Source organism: Branchiostoma lanceolatum, chromosome 5 (genome assembly GCF_035083965.1).
Source record: "Branchiostoma lanceolatum isolate klBraLanc5 chromosome 5, klBraLanc5.hap2, whole genome shotgun sequence".
Lineage (NCBI taxonomy): Eukaryota > Metazoa > Chordata > Leptocardii > Amphioxiformes > Branchiostomatidae > Branchiostoma > Branchiostoma lanceolatum.
This window is the reverse complement of record NC_089726.1, coordinates 24,448,351-24,471,555: the sequence shown is the minus strand read 5'-3', so window position 1 is coordinate 24,471,555 and position 23,205 is coordinate 24,448,351. Positions and strand designations below refer to the sequence as shown.

The 23,205-nt window shown below is 38.1% G+C and overlaps 1 long non-coding RNA gene across 1 annotated transcript; it reads left to right on the top strand.

The window, feature by feature from the left end:
- Positions 1-8,144: 8,144 nt before the first annotated feature.
- On the top strand, positions 8,145-20,559 carry LOC136434284 (uncharacterized). The gene is made up of 3 exons (XR_010755723.1): positions 8,145-8,502; positions 19,848-19,888; positions 20,266-20,559. It is a non-coding gene; the product is annotated as an uncharacterized lncRNA (long non-coding RNA).
- Positions 20,560-23,205: the final 2,646 nt, after the last annotated feature.

Here is a 23,205-nt window from a genome sequence, read left to right as displayed (position 1 = left end):
CTGATTCGGGATTACGACCCCCACCTGCTCCACTGTCCCTCAGCTAGAGTAGCGTCATACCGTAGTAGTATGCAACACTATGGGGCTCAGTTGTGGAACACATTACCACTCAAACAAAGAGCTGCTATTACTTACAAGGACTTGAAGAATGGCAATCCCAGCGAAAATTGAAATCTGTATTGTATGTGACATGGCTTTTATTATTGATTGTTTATTATTGTTACTCAGTGTACTATGTCGTAGTTGTGTTTTTATATATGTAAAATCAGGGATACCTGAAAAACAGGCTTCACAGCCTGAGTTGTATTTCCCCTGTATAAATAAAATGAAATGAAAATGAAATGAGCAATTGTTACCCGTGTCTGAGGTCATTAAAATGATGGAGCGTACATTCTCGTTGTAGTCTGTTTTTTTTCAATATACGTATGTAGGAGTGAGAAACTAGTTCGATGACTTCGTATCCGGAGAGGTATACATGTAACAAATATATCGATACTTGGTAAATACCAACCTGGAGGAGGACATATGCAGACATGAAAGACATATACACACCACTCACGATATACACTAGATAGGACATGTGCCCGCTACCAACGATGGTATAATGCCTTTATTGACTATGGGCGTTGGAGGAGGAGGAGGGATGATATACATATGGAAGACATACACACCACTAACGGTATACACTAGATATGACATGTGCCCACTACCACTGACACAATGCCTTTATTGACTATGGACGCTGGAGGAGGGAGGGAGGAGGGAGGGGAAAGGGGGAGGGAACATGCATACATGATATGTAGGCATCATTCCATATTGTCAGATGGTGGGAGCACTCATACATCTATATCACACATGATATAGATATATAAATACATCCCTCTTCAAATAAAGGGAGGAGGACATATACGTAGTTCTAAGACTTATACACACCCCTGGAATTCTTATTTACTGTATACGTATATACTTCCATGACCATAAAAAACACATTATCTATACACGTCAAACACTAAAGCAATCATATCAATATGTCTACCAATATACTAGGGCGGTGCTCTCCGCTCTTGGTGACCCCTGACCTGCACCGCCCGATGGCGCCGCCCGAAATACGCCACTTTCTCCCCCTACTATACTACTCCCGATCAGTGTGTGGCTGTGTGCTTTATCAGAGCCAATCCAACATCCGACCACGAGGCAAAACACTATGATTATGAAACAAAACGTATTGAAGGGAAATTGTGAATGGCGTAGAAAACATTTGCCATTTCTACGGAAAGTTCCGATGGGATCCACTATCAAATGGACCCCAAAATGGCCGACAGTGCTTGTTGCTAGAGGGGATCACGTGACTGAATATGCCCTATATCCTCCTGGTTTCTTACAAATTCTCCTGCTTTCACCTATATTCTACTGCTTGCTCCTGCATTCTCCTGCTTTGTACTATATTCTCCTATATTCTCCTACTTTCTCCTGCATTTTCCTATATTCTCCTGCATTTTCCTATATTCTCCTGCATTTTACTTTATTCTTCTGGTTTCTCTGATATTCTCTTGCTTTCTACTATATTCTTTTGGTTTCTCCCGTATTCTCCTGGTTTCTCCTATATTCTCCTGCTTTCTCCGAAATTATCCTGCACTACTATATTTTTATAGTTTCTCATTTATTCTCCTTCTTTCTCCTCCTGGTTTTTCCTATATTCTCCTGCATTCTCCTGCTTTCTCCCATATTCTCCTGCTTTCTGCTATATTCCCATGCATTGTCCTATATTCTACTGGTGTCTCCTACTTTCTTCTATATTCTCCTACTTTCTTTAACATTCTCCTGCATTGTTCTATATCCTCCTATTTTCTCCTGCTTTCTCCTTAAGTCTCTTGCATTTTCTTATATTCTTCTGGTTTCTCCTGCCCTCTTTTGCTTTCCCCTATAATGTCCTCCATTCTCGTATATTCTCCTGCATTATTCTATATTCTTCTGCTTTCTCATATATTCTTCTGGTTTCTCCTATATTATCCTCCTTTCTCCTATATTTTCCTGCATTCTCCTGGTTGGGAGTGATCAAACGTAATTTATGGGCTTGTCTATCAAAGGTAAAATCATTTGCAAGACCTAATAAGACTTTTAATCTCCTTCTATCTCCTGTATTCTCCTGTTTTTTTTTCTATATTCTCCTTGTTTCTCTTATATTCTCATGCATTCTCCTGCTTTCTCCCATATTCTCCTGCTTTCTGCTATATTCTCATGCATTCTCACAGAATGAAAATGTCCAGACTACGCATGATGTACAAAATGACAAATAAACTGCCATTAAATATCATCCAACCTAGGATTAATGTGTACCTAATCTCCTTGAACCATCTTAGTGTGGAACTCGTTGCAATCAAGTACAACTGTACTGTAAAAGCATCCCCATTAGAAAGTTTTAAACAAATGCATGCAATTAGATATGCGAAGGTTAGACGTGACAGGTCGTTCGGTGCAATATGGCCAGCTCCTGCCGCGCCGCATGCCTAAAAAGTTGGTATGTTACGCCGAAGGTGGTTATGCCGGCTATAAAGATACAGATAAAGATTCGGTGGAGGTTTTTCACGCAAGATAGTCAAGGTTTTCCTTTTCCGTTTCATTTCCGTGCAATATCTTCTCAAACCAGGTTTATTGTACGTGTGTATGTTGATATGGTGCTTTGTCTGCCACATTAAATTCACGAAAGCTAGAGATAAGCTTTGCCAATTTCTTTTAAAACAATCAAAAGTCTTATCTTCGTAGTATGTGTTGCCAAATGTGCATAGATACACCGAAAAATGCACAACGCTCTTTAAAACACTCATCGAATCTAAGCTAATTAAAAATATCACATAATGTACACTGAGCCTGAATAGCCACAGAGGACTATTCTTTTTGATACAGTTTGTCAGGGTCAGTTATTCCCCTTTTACTTAGAAACACTATCTTTTTCGATCCAACAGTTGGATTTTGTTTTTAGATATTTAATGCTGCAACTCTAGTGAAAAGAAAGCTGGTGTTTTGCCTTTGGATGTTCAGTCTCTTGAGACTTTAGTCTAGTTCTCCTCAAATATCCCTTTTTATATCCGCATATACCAAAGAATCGTTGATCTGATGATGCACTGAGTGTTCTGTGTCTTTGTCATAGAGAAAAACAGACGATTCACTACAGCGTGAAAAACTTAACGGGGGGGGGGGGGGTGCCCAACCATCGGACGTTTTTTACGCGCTGGAACTCAGGGCGCTCCATTGCTAGTTGCCAGAGAATGGTCATGTTTTAATGAATGAATTTTGAACACATTCATCTAAAGACCATACTTGGACAAGAAATGTATTCATACTGTTCATGGGCCCTTCATGCTCAACGTTACAATGCGGAAGACGATGTGAGACATTTTCACGAATGTACCTTCTGATTTAGTGCTACGCCAGATAGTGTGCCTAACTTATTACGCTTTGGTAATTTTGCTCTCTTCGAAAATTGTTGATGAAGTTAGGGAAATGTAAATAAGGCTTGAAGTCTGCTATATTCTAGCTTTCTTTTGACCGGAAAATTTTGACTGTGTGCACTTCTCACGTCATGTGAGAAGGGCTATATCTAGCGCATCCCAGATATACCAAAAAAGCCCACTCTGGATAGGGTTAAATCATGCACGTTTCGGGTTTGGAGCGTGTTCATTTACTACTTTTGTTACTTTCGTAAAATCTATACTCTCAATACTCTATGTAGGTCCCACTTTCTATGTTTGGCTTGCGCAGCTACCCCAAGGCTAGTACGACACTGTTGATAACATTTCGATGAATGTTGCGTACGTAGCTACTGCGTTACATACTGGTAGACAGTGCTCCTGACGGGCGACCGACTTCTTGTTTGTAGTAGTGAACGAACCACTAGCACCGTACCATCGTTTGTGATGCAAGAAGCATTGCCACGATAGAATCTGATTACAGTGAGCTCAATTCAGGAAAAAAAAACAGATTTGAATCAGTGTAGCTTTCTGTGTTTTTACAGTATTGTACATTTCGAACGTTGCCGATGTCTGCCATGAGATTTCGACTTCAATATGGTAAATTTCCTTTTCTCTAGATTACCTTCGTCGACGAAGCTTCATTGAGAAGGTTATTTTTTTATGCATGTCTGTGTGTCTATTAGTGAACACGATAAGTCGAGAACGCCTGGTTCGTTTGTTGTCGTATTTAGTGTGTCCGTGTGTATGTGGGAAATCTCAAGATGATTAGATTTTGGGCGAGGAACTTTGCATAATTAACGAGAAAAGTGTAAAAATGTGTTTTATTGTATGCTTAAGCATGTGTTCTGGCTGGGACGTGTTGTGACTACATAATGATGAAAGGCCTTGGAAAAAAACAAGCAGATGTGGGGTGCACTATGATGAAGGAAATGCTAAATGCTAAGGATGTCCTATTGCAGGTGTAGGTAGCTTTATGAAAGGTGAATACACCTGAATGTGTATTATGCTAATGAGGACCTTTTTTGCATAATTTATGCAGACTTTTCATATTCCCTTTAGGTACATGCTACAAATGTCATATTGGAGGTGTATGTAGCTGTAGGAAAGGTAAATACAAAGGCATGTGCATTATGCTTATGGGGATATCATTTACATAATTTATGCAAACAAGTTATTTTTCATTACGTTAAATGCCGCGGACGTCAAATTGGAGTTGTGGGTATTTTAGGTTAAGTTGAATACAAACGGAATATACCTTATGCTAATGAAGAGCTCATTTGCATATTCTATGCAGAAACTTATGTTTGCTTTACGATTAATGCTACGGATGTCATGTTAAAGGTGTAGGTCACTTCAGGAAAGGTGAATGTACCTGAATGTGCATTATGATGAGGAGGACCTCATTTACATAATTTATGCGGCGATTTCATATTTCCCTCACGGCGTATGCTACAGATGTCATATCGGAGGTGTAGGTAGCTTCAGGAAAGGTGAATACAACAAGATGTGTGCCATGCTAGTGAGGGCCTCGTTTGCATAATTTATGCAGATACTTCATATTTCCCTTACGGCATATGCCATAGATGTCATATTGGAGGTGTAGGTTGCTTTAGGATAAGTGAATAAAACGGAATGTGGATCATGCTAATTAGGACCTCTTTTGCACATTTCATATAGAAACTTATCTTATATTTCCCTTATGCTAAATGCTACGGAGGTCATATTTGAGGTGTAACGTTAGATACGTTTAGGAGAGGTGAATACACCTGAATGTGCATTATGCTATTTCGGACCTTATTTGCATAATTTATGCAGACACTTCATATTTTCGTAACGGTGCATGCTGTTAGAGACGTCATATTGGAGGTGTAGGTAGCTTTATGAAATTTGATTATATGTGGCAAACTGTATCGATCAGCTGGCTAACTCATCTATTTTGCCAAGTTCTAATATCTCCAGCCACATCTGAAGCCTGTTAAATTAAGGCTTCTGAATGCACTGAAACAAAACCCTACTATTCTTAATGTGGTAATATCCATGGAGGCCCTGTCACACATGTAAACACCACTGACACTACCTCCTACACCACATTCCTACCTTACATAAAGTGCCCTCTAAAAACACCCTGACCAACTGCAGCTACAACAAGCATCACAACAACTTCGTCAGCTAGACATCTTCATACGCACCAAATACCTTTCACCCAATCACACTAGGTTGCAATAACCTTCGCCAATAAAAAAGCACAAAACACATTTAAAAACCTAACATGTCACCCCTCTTACCCACAACCTCACCCACTTCCCGACTGATCGTGAAAGATTACAACATTGTCTTTTCACGCTAACCACCTACCTAAATCCAAATAAAACACACTACCATCACAAACCGACAACATTTTGTACCCTTCACCAATTTTAAAAGGTTCCTATCCAGACTTCCACCAAACATACAAATCTCTCTCCCACCTATCCATCGTCTCACAAAACACTTTAGCCTATTGCCAAAACGTTCCAACTTTCCATCAGCACAAATCTACTCCACATCCAACATCAAACAATTAATCAAACAACGACTTCCCTGCTATAACACCTTACTACCATCCACGCCTTCTTTCCATACATAACAAATCACTTACATTATTTCCGCATATCCAATCCACATTACCATTATACATTTGCATCCTTCATAACATCCCACCCAACTACCAACCCATCCATTGACGAAGGTATGGGTTCGTGGAACTCTTGTTTCTCCTTTTTTGTGTGTTGTCTTAACCGTATTAAATAATGACTGGTTTTATTTGCAAACAATAACATACACATACCATTGCAGCCTTACCGGCTGAATTGGGGTATGGGATAAAACATTCAATTGCTCATACAAGTTTTACCATAACTTAACATTTTAAAAAACTATACACTTGAGTCAAAGACTACAATTCATTCAATAACTCTACGGTAAAAGGTAATGTGGTGTTCTTTAATCTGATAGTTCTGCAGCTGAACGGTGTGAATTTGTTCTTTGACCTTAGATCCCTACCGTGGACGCTTCCCCGTTTCGGAGGGAGCCAACTAGAGAAGGTGGGGGATTTAGAGATGGACAGTGCAAATTTCATACACAGGTTACGTCGTCTCAGGTACAGGGGAGTGAGTGACAGCTGTTCTTATGCTCTGTCGTAGCTAACATTTTAGTTTTTACCTAGAATAATTCGGCACGCCCTCTTTTGTACAACTTCTATGTGGTTTGACTGGAGAGTATTGAGACCAGGATGCCACACAGGGCAAGCATACTCTAACAATGGTCTTACAAAACCACAGAAAACAAGCGTTAAGTCATAGTTAACAAGTCCATGTTTCTTTAGGACACGTACCAGATAAAGCCTACGGTTAGCTTTGCTCACTATCGAGTTTACATGAGTGGAACACTTGAGATCGGCTTGCAGGATTACACCTAGAACTCTAGCAAACTGCACTAATTCCAACCCTGATGGTCCGACATACAACTGTGGAGGTGGGGTGGGTTTCTCATAAAACATATCACCATTCAAACGGGAGGGAGCTTTTGAGGCCTTTTTTGTCGTTTTCCTAATGAACCGCCAATGTTAGAGCCGCCAAACTTAAGCTTCTGCTAAAATCTTGTTGGCAACAATTTTATAATACTTAGTATTATAAGTTATCGTAAGTTTATATTTTTTTCGGTTATCACGGCAATGGTTTTCAAGGCATATTTGCTTGCTAAACATTGTCATCTCCGTCGATGACGCGCGAGATGAGACTGGTTGCTTTTAATAAAATGGCATGAAGGAGACCCAAATGTAGGTCAACTTTTGTGGCATGGGCCGTCAGCTTGTTTGCAAACATAATTTTACAGTTAAATATCCTTGTGCCAACCAAAGGTGAAGACAAACTGCTACCTATACGACTAAGGATATCTAATATGTATATGTGGGATTCTGTGCAATGATTTACTTAACTTACTCGTATTGTTTTTCTTATAGTTTTGGAAACGTAGCAAACGCAGCAAGCTATGAAACTACGCGAAGCCATCTTGCGATTCGTTATCAGCATATATTGCGATGTTCAAGTTTAAAATGATCAAAAACAGGAATTTTACATGCACTCAATGCACATACATGTTGCTTATGTCACAGCAAAGACTTTGTCTATGATTGCCTACTTAACTTATCTAGTAGATGTGAAGAAATGTTGTGTATCCGAGGTGGCCTTCACTCATGGACAGGGACAGATCTTTTGTGCCATTGGAAACTCCCACCTGGGATGATTTATAGGGTCTGGCTTAAGGCTTGTGACTTATAGTGACCTCACCGTCGGAAGAACTCTCTCTTTTCTGGCAAGAACAAAAACCATATGTCCTTTGTCGGCGTCATGGCTCCAGGTGTGTAATTAAAGAGATCTTATCAGACAAAGGACGACCTCTTCTTCCGTGAGAAACAGCCACCTGTGCTGATTTGTCGGCGTGATGAAAGAGATCTTATCAGATTATGGACGTTCTTTTGTGCCATGGGGAACTGATTGGTAAATGTGCCCTCACATGTTGCACTTTGTGCTTAGCTGCTACATAGGTACTTATGAAAAGTATTTATCTCTTGATATAGTTTACAGTTCATACAACACGCGCTCTGTAGGTGACCGGCGCTATCGTGAAATGTCAATGTACACTGTCTATTCAGACAGTTGGTGTGACCTCATTTTAAACCTTTGCACACTTTGCCTTACAATATCATGCCTGTTTTAAACCTACTAATGTCATATAATGCAAAGATGCGTTCCATTTTCAATTCTTGACTAGGTTTTTGAACATAAAGCAGTGTGACTATGTCAGCCATTTATGTGAGCAGATAACTTCTTAACGGTTGAATAACGTGGCATACTTTTAGGACGGTCGGTGGCATAAACGCAGCGTCACAGCGGCAAAAGGTCACAAGTGTCACTTCACAGTAGTCTTTCTGCTCATCGTCACGTAACAAACTGTTGCGCTTGTTTCACAGTTTGGAATACCTTTTTCCGAGGTGAGTTGTTCTCCTACAATTTGATTAGAGTAAAACGCAAAGTCACAAATATAGTCTGTACCGAGATACGTAGGTATCTTCAAAGTCTCGAATAATGTGAGCGTATTAAGGCTGCGCTAAATGTACAATGTTACAATGACGAACTAAATCTGGGGACACTTGTACTCTGTTTTGTTGATTTGTAGATGGTGAGTTACGTTTTACAGCCCCACTATATAGTTTTAGGGCAATACGGAAAGTAAATTTTCCTACCGTTTCTTTGCATAGCAAATTTGATCAACTCTATAAAATTGCTTAACGATATTCAAGGAGGGAGGTTACAACATAACTGCACCATAAAAACAACTTTAAAAAACTGTTATCCTCCTTTCAAAACAACACACAGTGTGAAACCAACACATGGCCACACGTGGCTGGCCACGGCTTCTGTACTTCTTATCACTCTGACTGCCCAGTGGGGTGCCTGTTTACAGTTTACCAGTTTCTGTAAAAAGTCATCCTTACCAGAGTTCTTGCAGTTTTCAAGGGAAAATAACCACACTTTATTCATACCCTTCAAATTATACTCTCTCTATAAATTAATAGCTGTATTCTACCCTCTTGGAAAAAAAATATGAGTGTTTCCAAAGAAGGAGAGCTTCGTGACATCTGGCAGAGTAAAGTGTGCCTTAGTGATTAGACCACCATAGGGGTCCTCCAGTGCACTGGGATGTTGTATGTAATGTTGTACTATTGAGGTGGTGTCCGGGAGTTTTTTGTTTTGTTTTTGCACAGCTCACAAACACCAACAATAGACAGAAAAATGAAGAAAATATGCTAAAAAGGGGTTGTACATGTACGTACCTGCCAGTCACATTCAGATTTGTTCACGAGAATATTTTCAATTTTTGCGCCAAAATGTTACACAGTGGGGCTTCAACAATCCATAATGGTACCGCTTCGTTCATTTACGATGTTGAGCTAATTCTGAACGATATGACAGAAGAACACAAATAAGTAACAACAGGGGGGGTAAGATGTACTAACCAAGTTACATCTGATCAGATTGGATGGAAACACCGAATTGTCAACAGAAAACTTTTGTTGATTTTTCATATTCACAGTTCTTAGAAGAGCATTCGAACATGACTGTAACATTTCTTTGTTATAAAAATCAGCGGGTTAAAACTAGTTTCATACAAATTTTCAAGGACAGGTAAACATCTGATAAGAGGTCATGTGAAGTAAACGTAACTTGATGAACGTAGATTTTTATCAATCTTCTGCTTGTTCGAATTCTGAAGACGAACTAATCTGGAAATAAGTGTACTCTTTTTTAATCATTTATTTACGATGATGAGTTAAGCTACCATTCATTTTTCATAATCACAGTTCTAAGAAGGACATTATAAAATGGCTATAGAATCTATAGATTGTAAAAGTCAGCGGGATTAAACTTATACAAATTTGCAATGAAAGGTAAACACGTGAAATAAGAGGTGATAAGTTGCTAACTTAAAAAGCCTATAAAATCAAAATTATCACCGCAGTTTCTTTTTAGTAGACTTTGTAAACATCTTTATCTCTACACGTTTGGACATATACTGTGGTGATCCGCTCCCCCTTTATAGTAGTAATAATGCTATATATACAATGTGTTCATCTACACAACTAAGAATGACACAATACGATAAAAAGTTTTAAAGCAGGTGCGACTGCAGGAAAATTGTATGTAGCTTTTTTGGGAACTCCTCCTATTTACTTGTTCAAATTGGTCATAATCGTGATTACCGATAGAAATATAATAATAAAGTGCTTCAAGTAATACTTAGTAAATAATAACGATGTAGTAAGGATGATCAGATAATAGTATGAATAAAGATAAATATTTTGAACAAATGACGTTATTGAAACAAGTGTTGCTTACGAGATTGCGAGTCACTTTTAGACATAAGCAAATAGAAGGGGTGTCGTATATTTGTCTAGAGACATTTGAAACTTTTGACTCATTTTTAATTAACGGATGGCTGAAAATGGTGTGCGAAAAAGAGAAATATGGATTTACTTCTTTGTCGGGTATAATAGTTGGGTAGAAGTTAATTATGATTTACAAAGTCGGGTGGTCGTTTTAAGGTAACATGTTACTACCCCGCTCCCTAAAAAATGCCTTTAAATATTCATTGATGGTTTATTAGCTCAATAATATGTTCCTATTTTGCACGATTTCTGATTCGCAAACTAAGCTTTGAAGAAACTTCTGGCAGTTCATTAATGTAAATCAATAATGGTAGAGGGCCCAAACGTTATCCCTGGTGTGGCCGTGGATACTCTGTCTACTAGTTGCCGTAAGGTAAGACAAGTTCGTACACCCTTGTGCAAACATTTAAACCTTCGCCAAGGTTAGGTTTTTGTCAGCGTTCGCGTGTGTTGTGCGTCTGTTTCTGCGGGTGTGTGTGTGTGTGTACGTGTGTTTGAATCTGTGTGTTTGTGTGTGTGTTTGTGTCTTTGTGTGTGTGCGTGTGTGTGTGTGTGTGTGTGTGTGTGTGTGTGTTTAAACTCAAGAATGCCTGGCAGGATTGTAAGTCATTGCAACTGCATTTGAAATTGCAGGAGTCGATTTTGTTTGAAACTTTGAAAGGGAATGACTCAAGAAGGTATTGACAAATCGTAATGATATTTAGTGTGTAACTAGCTTAAGTGATGATTGACAAGATCGTATGCTAATTATTCTAATCGCTAGCTACTTTTCATACCTAATGAGTTATGTTGATAAATTAGTTGGATTCAATAATAGGACTTTAAAAACACGTGACATATCAAACAAAGAAGAGAGTAATATCGATAGGTATCAATTAGGCGACATTGCGAATGAATACCTAATTTATATAGTCAATGGAAATAGTCCATTCCAAGTCACCACAAGGGTTTTACATCATATGTGTAATTATTTTGAATAAATTTGAATAAAAGAATATCTAAGTAGCAATGATTCGAAATTTTTCCAAACAATTCAATATAAGAATCTGAATTTATTTGAATCCAATTAGATGGTTTAGAAACATTTTGAAAGAGAAAGAGACTGCACAAACATATTTTTTAGAAGAATTTGCAAATATGATGTGATTCTTCTAAATTTCAAAATCTAGAGAAATATAGACAAAGCTTGGATTTTTGTGATTGCCATGAAATTTGGTGTTAATCCAGCCCTATTGTCTACCCTGTGTATTTTTAGATGTCACTGCTGCATACTATTAGGTCCTTTGTGCAAGCCATCTATGCATGGTGGCCAAGCAAGATGTGTGAATTGCTTTCTTCACAGCCCACTGACCCATTTATACAATGTTCTAGATAGTTGTAAAAATGGAAGAAAATAGTAGAATGCTGTAACCATTATCTAGAAATTATTACAAATATCATATTCCGTATCATTGATATTTCCAAAGTTTAACACAACCAGGCAACTAATTATAAAGTTCAAATGACATCCTCAAAATTTCCAAAGTATGAAATCTCGTAGACAAATAATTACAAAGAATTAAAAACAGTTGTAAATTATGACAATAACAACCCTTGCGGTGACTCGGAATGGACTCTTGTATAATGCCATTATGGTAAATGATAGGGATATCATTATTGCGGCATTAGGAAGTAGATGTGGACATTATGAAACATAGATGACATTTACATAATTTATAATGATATGCTACAATTGCCTTCTTTGCTAAGTTATGACTTTCATACTTCTATATTTGAGTAGAGAAGATGCTCAACTGACATAATCCATGCAAATAAGGTTCTTATTTCAATAATTATTGGGACACGTTTATGATATGCCACTGGAAAAGGCAAAACATCAGTGCATGAAGGTATGTGGCTGTGGAACTCTAGTTGTCCTTTATATAGAAAATAATAAGTGTAACAATATTTATTCATTCAAATTTAGACAAGCTACAAGTATTGACACGTCGGGCAAGACTGAGATTGGTCAGTAGTTGTTAAAAAAAATTGAGTCCCTTCCTTTGAAGATTGGGATGACGCTAACAATGCTTGTATCGGTGGTAACCCCTGCCCTTTGTAAATTCTGTGAGATTATTGTTGAGAGAAGTGATAATTGTGTGTGTAACTTGAATTTTGTGAGAATATCACACGTTATGTGTCAGCCAGTTTGTTACAATAAAAATTGAATTGAATTCACCTGTGTGGTATTGCACACGTATGAGGTCCCTAGAGGCTGCAACACTCATATTGCTAAAGAGAATGGAGGCATATTTCAGCTTAGGCCGAACCAGCGTAATGTAAGCTAATTCCAGTTTAACCAGGGATAACTTGCCTCATAACCTTTAGGGATGTCAAAAAACTTGCATGGCCTTAGTAGATAGAATCTGTGCGTGCTCAGTCCAGCCCAAGGCCTGATGTAAGGTAACACCAAGATGAGAGTAGAACGGGACCTTTTGAATGAGGTGACCTGAGATGTAGATAGGGGAAAACTCTATTCTGCTCTGTGCGGACTTTTGTATTAGTCTGGATACAGTTCATGGCCTCAGAAATCGTATCAGTCAGAAACAAGTTGGTGGTCGGAATTGGTAATGCTGACTATTTCCTTAGCCGTTGGTCTAGAACTTGACAAGGGGGTGTCATCAGCAAAGCAATTCATGCTAGACGTGCAAGGTAAATCATTGATGTCATTTTTGTACATATCAGGAATAACAGAGGGCCCAGGATGCTTCCTTGTTGCACGCCCGCGTACGTGTACCCCAAAAACGACGTAACACCATTTATTCGATAAACCAACTGTAACTAATCATACAGCCTCCTACATTTATATAATCACCAAGAAGCGAGAGGGAGTCTAAAGTACTAGAGTATACTACATGTTTATATATACACATGGATATGTACATGGTTGTTAACATGTGACCTGTGCTTAGCCTAGTGGGGCAAAAATGTACAATAAAGATCTAAATTCATTATGGGGCAACACTGATTATAACCACACGCTACTGGCGTCCGGTGAGGTGGAGAGTTTATGGACCTTCTTGTACAGCTGAATTATCTGGAATCTCTTTTTTAAGAAAAGGAAATACAATTTGATGCAACTCCATGCGTCATATAAATTATAAATTAATCTCATTAGCAAAATTAATGGTGAACAGGGATGCCCAGGACATATGCCCATAGAATTTAATGCACTCTTTAGTACCAATTCCAATATTTTTCAATACTTTCTCTATTTTCTGACCAAAAAATGTAAATTTTGGACACCTGACAACTTTAGACCAAATGATTGAAAGTTCATACCAAAAAAACACATGTTCACAAAACCTCATTAAGACCTTGGTCGTTCACTCTGTACCTGAAATGATTTTTTTGGGGGATTTTTGGCAATTTTCATACAAAAATGTACATTTTGGGCTCCTATGAAACCCACCAAATCGCTGAGAGTAATTTCATTATCAAAACCTTCAAAACGAATTGATACAGATATGCAATGATGTAAAATCCGAATTATACTAGATTTATGAAAGAAATAAGCACAGATCCACTTTTCTAATGAGTACCAACATACTATAGATAATGGTAGAAGCCAAACCCTAACTGTAATCAAAGGAAACTCGCCACGATGTTTCGACTGAAAACTGGTTGAAAACTAACAATGAGTGGCAACTAAGGAACAAAACAACATATATTTCCTTTCAAATGTAACATTATGAAATGATATACCGGTAGATAGCCAAATATACGGAACGTTGTAACATTCACAGTAGACCGGAACAGGAAGCATTTAAAATACAGAATCGAGCGGTACTGGTATTTCATTTCATAATGTTACATATGTCATCTTGTATCATATCGTTCCATTTCGTTCCATTTCGCAGTTTCTGGGGACCCAGGTATGGCGATGCCTATGAAGTATGCCCATATGACTTGAGTAACACTTTTTGAAACATTTGCCAGCATAATATATAATCCCCTTTCATAACACGGCTAGATTGTATCAGTTAGGAGTCTTAGTCATATTGTAGCCAGACGGGCACATACAGGATGGGGCCGGTATTGGGTTGGAGGGCAACAGACAGCTCTTAAGAAATTGTCAACACCCCGACTTGTGCCCCCAGCCTATAGATTATTGTAAAAGGCTTCGAATATACCCGTTTGACAGGTTTCACGCATCATTAATATTCAGGTATGTTGGTAGGTAGAGAGTGTTTGGGTGGATGAAACGTACGAAAGCCTGTAGCGACACAACTGGAACACATCTCGGAGGCATGTGGAAGACAGTGCGTGGATACGTTTCGGAGGCAGCGCGCGGAGGCGTGAATCCCACATTCTGTGGTTTCTAAATAATGTCAGTCTTTTTTGAAAGGTTTCAGAAAGTATTTTTTACGGCGGCAAGGCTTGAGCAGTTAGGTTTATGAACTTTCCCAAACACCAGTTGAACTTTGCAACCTTCGCCTGATCCCCAGCGTGGTGAAAAAAGAGGGCCACCTTTGGTCCCATCGTTCGAACTAGGAGTTCGAAATTGAATTACATGAAATTTGAGGATTTTTATAAAGTCTTTTTCTTGTAATGAATGAATAAAGACCTTTATTGTACATTCGTGCCCCGAGGGGATAGATACAGGTCGTTTAACATAAACCTAACTAACATTAAGTGACATACACATTAAACTAAATACAGCATGAAGTTAAACGTAACGTTACATTGTAGACGAAAGTGATGAGCTAAGCTAATCCAGTAGAGTCACTTACTCTTGCTTCTTTGTAGATGAGTAGATGTATGAACAGATCATGTTTCTTGAAGAAGGGTTGTCTAGACGCAACAAAATATGAATTTAGATAACAATTTTAGATAGTAAGTTGGAACATGTAGGAACAAATGATGAATCTAAGTTGCAACATTTTCGAAAGGAATACAAATAACATGTGCAATTTTAGAAATTTGTCTAACATATTGGAATATGCTCATTTGATGACGCTTGATGCCCAGATTGCACAAGCGACTTTTCAACAAAAAGAGGCCTAGCCATTCACCGGAGTCGCTGGTGCCTACATTACCCGTTCACCGCCAAGACCCGGTCACGTGCCGGTAGCTCGCAGACAAGGAGGTACAGCGCCAGAAGAGACTTGCCAAGGAAAAGGAACGTGATCACGTCATCCTACAAGGCCAACAGCTAGAAACCGTCAACACATTTGACTACCTCGGAAGCCGCATGCAATGTGATGGTGACCAGAGAGCAGATGTGAAATACAAAATGGACATCGAACAATCCCGTTTCAGCTCCCTACAACATATATGGAGGGACCACAGACTTCCACATCAAATGAAGATACGTCTGTACAAATCTTCTGTCTGTTCAACCCTCACGCACAGCGCGCACCCTGAAAGCCTACGTGTGTGGAGGAGACAACCGGCCTGAAGGCTCCCTGTTGATGGACTGTGAACACTTACCTTTTGAACACTAAGCTAGACAAACAGGAAACGGGCCAATGTGGAATGCCAGAATCAATAGGATAAAGCGATATATTGTATATTAAATGTAGGCACGGGGCATAAGACCATTGGTCGGAAAATGTGAAACATACAAACGTATTTGATGACGTCATCGGACAAAATCAAAGATGGCGGACAGCATTATTAGTTTGAAAATTAACGTTTCTAGTCTATTTTAATTGTGTTTTGGGATCTTTAGTAGCAAAAATTGTATTTCTAAAAATTTCATGATCGCCTATCCAAGATGGCGGATCCCATGGGATGGATGAAGGCTTATGACGTTATTCTATGGCCTCATTTTGACATCAACGCATTTACCATTGGCAAAAGAAGTCTTGTCAGACTTCATTATCAAAGAAATACCCTATTTTGTTAAATGATCGGTTAATACCATCAGGTATTACAGGAATTCCCTATTTATACGGTTTTAGCCAAAAAATTCAGTTTCAGTTCGGTTTATTTGTTTTACCAGAAATACATGTCGCCTGGTGGCGTTTTTTTAAGATTTCTGGGGGGTAAGACCCCTTATATATAAATACAAAGAAACATTTAGAAATATCAAATAATGACCAACAATACAGCAATAAAGGTTAACTTGAAAATATAAGTCTTCAACAAAGAAAAGAAATCATAATTAGATGATAACCGAAGTAACGATAACTCAAGAGACTAGACATATTGAACCAGAACATAATGGAGAGTCAAAACAATGAAAAAACTTAAATGTAACGGAATTTGCATATCAATGTGTAAATTATAGGAAACTCTTATCAATAATGACTCTAATCGTTAAATCATATTATCAAATAAAAACAAGTAGAAAGCATAATGATTCATTGAGGAGTGAAAGGAACTTATTCCTAAGTCATATGTTCTTCTCTATATATTCGTTTTAAGAGTTAAAGTTTTTTTGCCGATTTTAATCTAGTAGATAAAGAGTCCCAGAGCACCGCCCCAGAGCACGACAAGGCTTGCTATCTTTGTTCTGATTTTGCTTTTGGTAATTGAAGGCCGCCTTGTGCTCTGAGGCGGGTATTGTGTGTATAGATGTCTGCAAGCTGGCTAAACAGTGCAGTAAGGTGGGGAGGCGTTATGCCATTGAGTGCCTTAAAGACTCGTGTGGCTTTGTTTCTCTTGTGTACGTCGGCTACTGGGGTCCACCCAAGAGTGTGCAAGACGGTCGCAGAAGACGTGTAGCGATTGCATCTCAGAACCACACGCCCAGCTCTACTTTGAAGTCTCTGCAGTTTCTGGCTATCTTACAGAACTGTAGGCATGATAATAATATGAAAATAAGTTGGCCCAAAATTGATCACTGAGGCACTCCACAGATGACACTGAGTGCTGTGGATAACGATAAGTTTATGCATGTACGTTGCATCCTCCCACTCAAATACGACTGGAACCAATTGCATGTCATATGTTGAAGTTTTTGCAAAACTTCACTGTGATCAAGCGTGTCAAATGCTCGAGATATGTCGCAAAGACAACCCCGGTTAATTCCATTGCATCGATCGAGCTTAACCAATCTTCGATCACCAAGTGAAGTGCTGTCTCACAGGAGTGTTTCTTCCTGAACGACTGGTACTGAGTTAAGAGTCTGTTTTGGTTCAAATAATGATATAATACAAATGGGAAAAAGAATCGTGGATTCGAAACGTGTCACATCAGGACTCCAAGTTAAGCCAACGGCTTATAGGTCAAGTGCGATCCAAGTAGATGGTTTTGTTGATATTATTTTGCTTATATTGACTAATGTTCTTTATATCGAAACGTGTTTAGAACAATTACTATTGACAGAATAGGAACATTTTGCTGATACTGTAGGAGATCTATTTCAAATATACATTCTATTAGAAAATATCTCCGGACTATTGATTTTTTGACGGATAGTTAATTTTCTTATATATTATGTATTTAAGGCAGAACATGTTATGTAAATCACTTCTTGGAAAGCATGAACATTGTGAACTATTTTACTTGTAACCGTTTTAATTTGAACTCATAAAACTGAGAAAAAAATTCCAATATTTGAATATCTAACCCTTTAATTTGAATATCAACATTGCAATGAAGTCCTAGGCATACCGGCGACTGAAAAAGAAACCATTCACATCTCAGAAGTATGAATTTTAAAACTAACAGATATTCATGCTTTTGGTAGCTAAGTAGATAGTTTAGTTTTATCAGTCGTCTAAATCTGCAAAATATGTTTATACCCTAGCATGCGCAGATGTTTTCATATCGATTAGACGGGGAAAGGGACATTCCTGAGTATGGAGGTGCACACATTTAAGGCTGTCTGTTTTAGGTAAAAAAAAAATTCAAAGTAAAATTTTGCTGCAAGGACGCTCAGAATACGTCGAATACATATTCGTTTTTAAACGTTGTTCACGTCTAAATACCAAAGTACAGACTGTCGGGAGACACATTTCTGTTCACAAATAGCATTTCACAATAAACCTATCGAATGATTTTCATAATGTGATGATTAGTGTGAAGTACAGATTACCTTTAGCAGAATTGAAGCTTATTGCAAGTCCCTTGGCTAAATCAAAGTAGCATGAGATCGATGAGCAAGCATTGGAGAACAACAAAATATGTTACTTTAAAAGCTGAATCTAAGTTCAAACTTGTTGGCCTTTGCTTTTGTTTTGTGGACAGTTTTTTTGGTGATGTGTGTGTAGTGCAATTTTAAGGAAAAGTAGTTTCCTTTTCTCTATAAACGTATTAGGTTGTAAATTGGTGGTCTTTTGGACACAGGACACTTTTTTGTACCGCTCTTACTCAATTTCACTGACGTTGGCAATAATTCTGATTTTAAGAATTACAGAGCGTAACTCAACATACTCTAGTTCCTAATATTATTCTGTAGTGTTACTTTTTGTATGTCTGTTAAAAACGTTAGCCTACGTATATCCAATATCTAATTATTACAGCCGGCAAGACAGACCTGGTGCACGGAACCATGTCAGTCCCCTCACCCAGCCTGTTTAGCCGAGCCAAGCCTCGGCGATTTCGTGCCTTTTTTTTCTTCGGCTGGCTATCAAAATTCAAAACATGTTAGAAATATTGAGTTCAAAAATCATCATATGTTAGGAAAGGGCTGTACGAAGTTGAAAGCCATATGTGCATAACGCTGTAAAAAAAAACCACTGTCGGGTGCCCCATTCTATTGCCCAGAGAAAAATTACTTCGATTATTATCGCTTGGAAGGAGAACGAACATAGTTTAATTATGAATGTCCTCTGCAGATCATGTTTTCTATGGCAGCGGCTGCCACCGTACTGTGAACAGGATTTATGGTGAACTACGTATATCTACGATGTTACAAACTTCTGACTTCTCCACTCTCGGATGTGGTTTAGTTACTAATAATAGGATTGGGGGATATCCTGTGCCATAACTTACATATTTACTGGTTCTTTTGATTATTGAGGTTTTGAAAACGTGATACAGATCTTTAAAATTAAAACTTTCGTATCTTAACAAATCCCTTACAACCACAAGCCGGCATATTATTGTGTAGACCGTTTTCAATTTCTAACCACTGTGCACCTACTCCGAGGTTTGTTGTTTTAGGTACAAATGATTTGTTTCGGACTTACTAGAAATATTTTCCGCATAAGAGTTCGTTTTAATTTTGTTAAGTCTATTTAAGCTTAATGTCAATGTGTAATTGATCTTATCAGTTTTTTTTTTATCATTCGCCAGCAAAATACTTGTACATGTTGTATTTAGATTTCTGTCATTTTCATTACCATTTTCCATTGAAAATCGTTTAGAATAACTTTTTAATCAAAAGGTGTCCACTGATACACTCGCTAATGATAAATATATCAAATAATGAATACAATTTGTGTATTACTTTTCAGGTGAGATTGGCTGAATATTATGATCATGTCATATACAACAGGTGAGATCTGTTTTCTTCTGACACTAAAATAACATATAGGTGTGGACATAGGTCAAACACGGGCATCTAAGATAATCCCTGATATGGTTATATGAGGCAAGGGCCTATTTACTCACAGATGTTGTTCTGGACACAACAGGTACGCCTGCACGTGCTAAGAAATTGAAATAGGCTTATTTTCTGCTGACTTACGAGGCCGTGTACATAAAAGATGGTGTCCGTTGCTAGTTCTTCGGCCAATAGCAGCAGTGTGTGCGCATCTAGATTGTTTGTTTTTTTTAAATCAAGAAGTGACTGATTAATCTTTAAAATCTTTCATCAATGTTTCCACTCAATTTTGAAATGTCAACTCTCACTCTCCTGTGTCTGCCCTCCAGATGGGACCCCTCATGGAGAAGGAAGCAGAACTTGGTCCATGAGAAATTGCATGGGAATGAGGACAGCAGATAACACTGGAAAACATTCCAATCCAATTCCAATTTAATTGCCAGCGATGAATAGTATCCAGTATCACAGTAGAGACTCGACATGGATAGTTTTTTTGGAAGTAGAGCTTCAATTTTCATGTGAGTTAAGCCAACGTCCTTGATTGTAATTGCATGCATGTAATAACATTGTGGGACAAACATCACATTTGGAAATTAAAGAAAGCAAAGCTATGTAGCTTCAAAGTCTCGAGTCTTGCATCTTTGTCCAAGTGTAAGAAAAAAAGATAAATGAATTTCGGGACGGTTTATTTATAAGTAAAAGTTACTTTGGCTGGTTAATTTATGAGATGGCTAACATGAAGCAGTACATTTTTGCATAGAAGAGAAATATAAAGTGTTTGCATGTTCTGCTCAAGAAATGTATGTGGTTAAGGTCTTGCGAAAAATAGTCATGATGCAGTTGTTGAAAAGCAAACACTCTAATTTAGGGGGCGCAACGACAAGTTTATTTCAGGACCTCAAGCTAGCCACCTAGCCTACAAGAAAATACAAGCAACACAACAAGTGTTACCGCTTACGTTTCCTCCAGAGATATTATACAGTATTATTTGTTAAGGACAGAGAAATATTTTTCACTTACCACTAGACCCACAAGAAGTCCTAGATCCTTTATGCTAGCTCTTATTAGATCTAAGACTTCAGTGTTGAGCCACACCTACATCGCCAGGCTTGTCACTATCTTAAAAGTGTTGACTCGTGATCTCCGTTGTATTTGAAATCGAGCAGCTAATCTGTATAATATCATAGCGTGTAAATATATACAAGGCAAAGCCATCTACTACAGATTCAACGCACCCCGTAATCTTTATCTCCCATACACTTGGACCACGTCTTGTGAGTGTAACTCATCCATTGCTTTGTCGCACTATGTTCTTTTTTTTAACAAAATATATTCTTTCCCTAGCATGTCAATATCTGGTTCATGCTTCACAGTTGTACGACCCGCTTTATAGATTTTTATAGTTGAATTTGTTTAGATGATGTTGTTTTTAGTGTGGGGGGGCAGCTTGTAAAGGTGAGCATGCACCTTTCCCCTTCAAGTTATTACTTTGTGAAAACCTCCATCAATACAGAAATTAACAAATAAGCAGTTTTTCTTTTGGTGTCAACATTTATAGCAACCGTTTGCAAACGTTAAACTGGTGCTTTTTGTGGACAGAACCAAATTAACACAATGAAAGCCTTATTCAAGCGTCCCGTGCCTCACAGCTGTTGACCTTTATATAGGTTAAATCGCTAGTAACACGGACTCCTGTCTTCTTTGATCTTACGTTTGAGTTATGATGATCGATGTCCTTAGAATTAGAAAATATTTGCAGACTGCATATCCCCATAATTAAGCTCGCTCTAAATGAAATTGTAACGAGCTTACTCCTTACGGAGAAGATATGCTCATGTTCGAAATCTCGTACTTGCTCTATTAGACGTACTCTCCAGATGCACCTAGGATTACATTGTCTAAAAGATAAACGCTGAATTTAGGTCACACCTGGCATCTCTCACGCGTATCCCCAGGCTTGCTGTGGCCATGGAAACTGACCTTATTGCAGATCAGTAGATGTAGCTACGATAACATACAGCGTGTTGTGACAACGCTTATCTCGAAATCTGTCGATACAGAATGGAATTCATGCTGCTACTAACGTGTTCTATGTTTGATCGGTACATTTAGTTTACTCAGTAATGATAAATATGAACGTATCTACGTCGGGCTAGGGTGAATAATGTTTCTCTGGCGTGCGTCCGAATGTTCCGAGGCAGAACGTTTGCTAGTTTATCCACTTACCCTTCACAACCGCTCGCTGATTAATTTGTGTTTTTTTTATATTCATTTCTGAATTCCAATTCTTTCAGTGCTCAGAAAATACTGACAATTTGTTTACATATTGTCCCGAGATTTCCGACGGTATCAAAAAAACCTAAAAGCTATCTTAAAAGGGGACATGATAGTCTTTGTGACGTGTAATTTAAAACAATGTCAACATTATTAGAAGTATTGTAAATATCAAACATCTTCTTACTCAACAAGCCATTATTTCTATATAGTAGTCTAATTTACCCATATCTGATCTATGACAAAACTACACTGAAGCTTCTAATCCTGCTCTAAAAAATGGGCGTATGTCCACTGAATCCAGCTAGATGTCAATTCTCTACCTATATTTTTGAAGTTTAAGATTTAAAAACATTATTGATATCATCCGGTAGATATTTCCCTATTCCAATTTTTTCATTAATTATCTTCAAGGCACGTTTGAGTGCTTCCTAAATCTAAATTTCCGATGTCATGCTTGTCAAACTCGGCAAAGCAACAAACTACATACACCTTAGTTCAAACATCCCAAACGCCCAAACGAGTGTGCGATACGTGTTATTGATTATAACAACTTTTCTAATTTTATTCTAAATGTATTGCCTTGCTTTAAAACTCAAAAACCACCTACTTTCATGCCCCATGCAGTATTAGACATTATACTGCACCAGGCGCCTGTTATAAGTGCAGCGTTTATAATCCATTTAAAATCAACCCATTATAGTTCTTAATCTATGTATATATATATTATTTAATTTTTTTCATCATTACCATCATCGTCGCCGCTTTCTTATGATTTTTTTTTTTAAATCAGTTTAAAGAATAAAAAGTGTAAGGGGAAGAGAAAAAGCATTCTGTTGTCAATCTCTAGTTCTGAATGTTCTTATGAAAAGTATTCAGGTTGAAGCTTACATTGTACATGTATGACAGAGAACAAGTTTGAAAATCGTAGAGACATGTGTAAACTTCGTAATAGTGACCATCCGTTATATACAGAATCTGCCATACATGGCCGT